This window comes from Petaurus breviceps, unplaced genomic scaffold, assembly GCF_028583685.1.
Source record: "Petaurus breviceps papuanus isolate PSGF00001 unplaced genomic scaffold, PetGlider_PUasm1.0 213, whole genome shotgun sequence".
NCBI lineage: Eukaryota > Metazoa > Chordata > Mammalia > Diprotodontia > Petauridae > Petaurus > Petaurus breviceps.
In genome coordinates, this window is record NW_027185860.1 from 2,234,725 (window position 1) to 2,240,940 (window position 6,216).

The window sequence follows — 6,216 nt, forward strand, 5'->3', positions numbered from 1 at the left end:
TGCCATAGAATGACCTAGCACAGGCTTACTCTGTGTCCAACACAGGCGAAATTTTAATCAATTTTACTTTTCCTTGGCTGAGAGAAGACTTGAGTTGAATTCATTCATCAGGATCCAGCATGTTGGTATTTGGGGGGCTCCATAGCAAGCCTGACCCTCTTTATGGGTAACCTCTTCACTAGGACTTCAAGGTCATTTATATATATATATATATATATATATATATATATATATATTTCATTTTCAAGTGCTTTATTAACTTCTGATTTACATCATTAATTTCTGCCAGATTTTGAGTTAAAATTTTTCTTTCTGATTTTCCCCTACCCATCACCCCAGAATAGCAGTCCCCCAGGATATCCCCTCCTCCAGTCTGCTTACTCCCATATCTTCTCCCATACTCCCTTAGACTTTTCCAGTAGGGCATGGTGGATCTCTATACCCCAGTGCCTGTATAACTTCTTTCCCAACTACATGTAAGATAGTATTAATAATGGTATATATGTATATATGATTTTAAACATTTGATTTTAAAACTTTGAATTCCATATTCGTTTCCTTCCTCCCTTGTCACCCACTCTTACTGGGAAGATAAGCAGTTCAATATAGATTGTACATGTGTAGCTAATGCAAAACATTAATATAGTAGATATATTGTAAGAGATTGTCTATATTTCCCTCCCTCCTATCCCGCCACCCACTTGTTCTATTTTCTACTTTGATTCCCGTCCCTTTTCAAAAGTGAGTGCTTCCGACTTCCCTCCCACCCTTCCAGCCTGCCCTACTTTCCATCATCCCCCTCTCATCCCCTTCCCACTACTCTCCTGTAGGGAGATATGTAATGTGTATGTCATTCCCTCCTTAAGCCAAATTCAGTGAGAATAAGGTTGACCCATTCTCTTTTGCCTTCCTATTCTTCCCCTCCATTGTAACCCTTTTCCCTTGCCTCTTCTTTATGAGATATTTTACCCCATTCTGTCTCTCTTCATTTCCTCTCATTATATTGCTATCTCACCTCTTAATTTCCCCTTTAAGTATCATCCCTTCCTATTAGATTGGTCATGTGCCCTCTACCTATATATACCTGTAAGCATAGATACACACATTCAAACATGTATATATATATATATACACACCTATATACCCTCCGATATATTTCTATTCCTTTCAACCATTTTCATACTGAAAAAAGTTACATCAGATACAATTATTGTTTTTCCATGTAGGAATGTTAATAGTTCAGCTATCATCAGTGGCTTATGATTTATTTTCCCTGTATACCTTCTCAAGCTTCTCTTGCTTCTTGTATCTGGATGTCAAATTTTCTGTTCAGCTCTGTTTTTTTCATTAAGAATGCTTGAAAGTCCTCTATTCCACTGAATGACCATATTTTCCCCTGAAAGATGATACTCAGTTTTGCTGGGTAGGTGATTCTTGGTTTTAATCCCAGCTCCTCTGCCCTCCAGAATACCCCATCCCAGACCCTTTGATCCCTCAGTGTAGAAGCTGCCTGATCCTGGGTTATCCTGATTGTGTTTCCACAATATTCAAATTGCTTCTTCCTGGGTGCTCGTAATATTCTCTCCTTGATCTGGAAATTTGGTTACGTGGCTATAATATTCCTAGGAGTTTTCTTTTGGGGATTTTGTTTAGGAGGTAATGGGTGGATTCTTTCAACCACGAATTTTGCCTTCTGGTTCTAAAACATCAGGGCAATTTTCCTTGAGAATTTCTTGGAGGCTGATTTCTACGTTCTTTCCCTTATCATGGCTTTCTGTTAATCCAATAATTTTTAAATTATCTTTCCTGGATCTATTTTCCAGGTCAGTGGTTTTTCCCATGAGATATTTCACATTGCCTTCTATTCTTTTATTTGTTTGGATCTGTTTAACATCATCTTGATTTCTCTTAAAGTCACTAGCTTCCCTTTGCTTCAATCTAAATCCAAGGGAACAATTCTCCTCATTGAGCTTTTAAGATTCTTTTTCCATCTGGAAAATTTGGTTTTTCAAGCCATTCCTCTCCTCATTGCCTTTTTGAGCCTCATTTGCCAATTGAGTCAGTCTGGTTTTTAAGGTGTGATTTTCCTCAGTCAGGCTGTTGACTCTCATTTCAAAATTTTCTTGCATTGTTCTCATTTCTCTTCCCAATTTTTTCTCCACTTCTCTTATCTGCTTCTTAAGGTCTGCTATGGCTTGTAAACAGATCATATTTTTCTTTGAACCTTTTGGTGCAGGAGTTATGACTTCACTGTCTTCCTCCTGTTCCATGCTTTGCTCTTTTTTGTCCCCCAAATAGGAGTCTAATGTTGGAGTCTTCTGTTTGTTTTGCTTCCTTTGTCTGGTCATGCCACCCCTCAGTCACACAACCCCTGGGCTTTTTGCCACAGTAGGACTCTGCCACCAAACAGGGGAGCTTTCATCCCAAATGCTGGGGTTGTCTCAACTGCTGGAGGTATCAGATGGGGGCCCTCTCTGAGGCTTCCACATGCTCTGGCAAGCTGGTCATATACCCCAGGACCTCTACCCTATACTGCAATCCAGATCCAAGCAAGTTAAAGCAACAGCATTTACCACTGAAACTGGTTTCTTGGTCCCCTACACTCTGCAGGCCAGGAGCCAAAGCTGCCGCTTGGAGCTGGCTGTGCTGGGCTTCTCAGCTGCTTCTCGCCCTGGGGGAAAAAGCCTCAGCACTCCCAACTACTGGCCCCAAAGTCCACACTGCACCGACCTCTCACTTTGTCCTTTGCATCTCTGTTGATTAATCTAGAAAGGGCTACAGCTGCTGGTGACCTGGAGTACCTCCAGCTGGCAATTGGTCAGGCCCGCCCTGGGGCTATAACCTTGGCTTGGAAGTGACTGGGCTCCACTCCCAAAGTTCTGGGCTGGCCACTTCCTGCAGGTATGCTGGGCCGTCCTCAGTGGGAGGTTGGCTTCTCTGTGTCATTTTGCAGGTTTTGCAGCTCCAAAGTTTGTTTAGAGTGCAGCATGGAGGTCCTGCTTCTATTCAGCCATCTTGACTCCGCCCCTGACCTCCATATTCTTTTTGCTGAAAATGATGGACTTTCAATCAATTAAAAATAAAATCATTATCCCTCTAGAGATTAGGAAACCTTTAAGAACACTTTTCAAGTAGTTTTCTATTTGAATTTGCTTATACTCTAGAGCCTAGTGATTTGGTATTTCAAAGCCTTCTTTTTCGTAATTCAAATACCACTTTTCTAGTACACACATTTTGACATAATACTTTTCAAAGACCAGGTATGCACATTACAAAGGGAAGTAAAAAGATTAACCATTATCCTTTGAATCTCATCTAAGTTAACCATTAAGCTAGGTATTGCAAATAAAAAGGGGAAAAATATACTTTTCACCAATAGTGGAATTTGGAAATTTATGACCAAAGAGGAAAGAAAAAAAAATTGATATTATGAAATTAATGAATATCTTTCTTCAGACAATGAGAAATTAGCTTCTGCTCAAAGTTCCTGTCATTGTTCATTTACTTCTTTCCAAGGATTTATTCAAGAGCCACAAATGCTGAATAAGTATAGTCATTCAAAAAATTCAAATGTTCAATTCTTCCAATCAGAATAAATACTGATGGTTTTGTTTTGTTTTGTTTTTGCTAGTTGTTTTAAGGTTTTGTTTAATGCATTTAAATACTTCTAATTTATAAAAAATAAAATGGAGCAGTGTAAAAAATATTCTAAAACATGATTTAGATTCAAGGATGTGGAATATAGACAGTCATTTGGAAGTAAGATTGAGAGAATGGAAGGAGCTTTGGTCTGACAAGAATTAGGAGACTCACAATACCGCAATATCAGAAATGGAATGTGCCCACAGCTGTGGGAGGGCAAATTGGGGCCTTTAAATGCCTCTGTTATGAAGCTGGTCCAGCCTGCAAAGGTGCAAGATATGCTAAGACCTTGGAAAATGGGCTTGTGTTGGTATATTCTTGGTGGTAGCAGAAGGGAATAACCATTGATAGAGTGGCCTATGCCAGACGCTGGGCTTACAAAAGGAGTGTCATGGTAGCTCTCATCCTTGGGTGGCAGCTCTGTGGTAGCTGCTGGGTCAACTCCCTCATTGGCCCACCCCCCCCCCATTCCCCAAAGGTCAAGCTCTCTCATGACCCCAGTGCCCACAGAAATGAACACAAAATGAAGCTTTGAGGGTGGGGAAAAGGAGACAGAAAAAAACCAACCAGTTCTAACAGTCTTAAAAATGCCTTAACATTGAAAGTCACCTGAGAACAGTCTCTGCCCACCAAGCTCTCACCACAGCCCTCTCAGGATCCTGACCAAGTCCTACAGAGGGCTGAGCCACTGGGTTAGGCTCAGACTAAGAGTCTCTCGACTGACTGCTTAACGGACTGGGTCTGGGAGCCTTCCTTGATGATGACAGAGCAGGAGATGACAGCCCAGGAGACTCAGCAAGCCAGTCCAGCGCCTGCTTGGAGCGCACAAACACATAGTGTAGGGCACGTTCTTGTCCTCACACAGCAGTGGGAGATGGAGTATGACCTCCAGGGGCTTGGAATCCGCAGCCACCAAGATGAACTCAGAGATGCCTCTGTTGAGGATCTTGGTGGCTTCATGGGCGTCCTTCCAGAGCTGTTTGCACTTATAGGATTGCTGTACCAGATGAGCTGGGCATCTGCCAAAGGGTAAGCTTTGGGGTTGACTTCGGCCTCAGTCATCCTCGCTACCCTGCAGTCTCGACTACCTCCTCAGAACAGCGCAGGGATGGCGGAAGCTGGAGGAGTCCTCTCTGCTCCTAAGCTTCACGGAGGATGCCTGGAGTAGCCAGAATAAATACTTCTTAAGAATTTTTTTTATTGTTTTGGTTTTATTTATTTATTTATTTATTTGCCTTTTTTGAAGGGGGGAAGGCAGGGCACTTGGGCTTAAGTGACTTGCCCAAGGTCACACGGCTTGTAAATGTTAAGTGTCAGGATGTAAATGTTAAGAGGCCGAATTTGAACTCAGGTCCTCCTGACTCCAGGGCTGATGCGCTATTCACTGCACCATCTCGCCTTCCCAGAATGTTTTTTTCAATGACATTTTGACATGTTAGGATAGATATCTAAACATGAATGAGTGAATAAATGAATGGAAAAAAATAATATGATCTGTGAAAAATGATTTTTCTTAGTAATCAGTGTCTTAGACACTCAGAGCTCCCACCCCTCACCCCCAGCCCCTTCTCCCAAAATTCTTCAGAAAGACATTTCTGATCATGAGATATCATTGAGTCAAACCTCAACCCACCACTCATTTAATCAAATCCATTGTTTTCTGCTCAGACTTGGACAGCTTTTTCTGCCTAGGTAGCCCAAGGCTATGAGTGGTCTGATTTCCTTTGTTGGGAGATAAAATGATGATGGAGTGATATCTGTCCCTATTGAAAAAGTATATATTGGGCACCCGAGCCCCCAAATCTAGTCCACTTCTAGATTGACTCCCTCAAGGGGGCTCAGTCTTTTTTTATTTTTTGGAGGGGGTAGGACAGGGCAATTGGTGTTAAGTGACTTGCCCAAGGTCACATGGCTAGTAAGTGGGGCTCAGTCTTTAACTGTAGCTCAATATACATGTCCTAACCTTGAGAGAAATAAAAACACAGACTTGGACCACCTAATTTCATTTGTCTTTCTTAGATCAAACTCTGTCAGGGTGACAGTTCCTAGGTATTGAAACAAGTGATAGAATACAACATAGTACCTATAAGGAAGTGACTAAGAGGGAGAGTATTTTTTATTTAAAAAATTCTCAAAGATGGTGAATGGAGTCTGGGGAAAATCAGTGGACGTGTTCTTTTCAGGAATGGTTTTGTTGGTTTGATTACTGCTCCCAAAACTGTAAAGGAGGGAAGACAGAGAAAACATATTTTGTGGCATGAAGAGGGCTGAAGATCTGGACATCAGTAAGGTGATGGATCTAAGTTAGGTTAGTTTGGGAGAACTTTTCCCAATTAGAGCTCAGTGTCCTAGGGTAAGATCTGTAAAGCTGATTGTATAAAGCCCGGTATCCTTGTGGCAAGAAGGAGGCATTTAGCAACAACCTTGTAAGAGAAAGTAATAGTGTTTATTCTAATATTATACAAATTTTAAAATGATCTTTTTTTCTCTCTCAGAATTCCTTATTGTTTCTATGTTAACAACAACAACAACAAATTCAGTCTGGCCTTTAAAATATGACTCCAGGGGCGGCCA

General features: G+C 41.3%; 1 pseudogene; it reads right to left on the reverse strand.

Annotated features, from left to right (window-relative positions):
- Positions 1–4,341: 4,341 nt before the first annotated feature.
- LOC138165500 (NHP2-like protein 1 pseudogene) lies at positions 4,342–4,704 on the reverse strand (annotated as a pseudogene).
- Between the last annotated feature and the right edge of the window lie 1,512 nt (positions 4,705–6,216).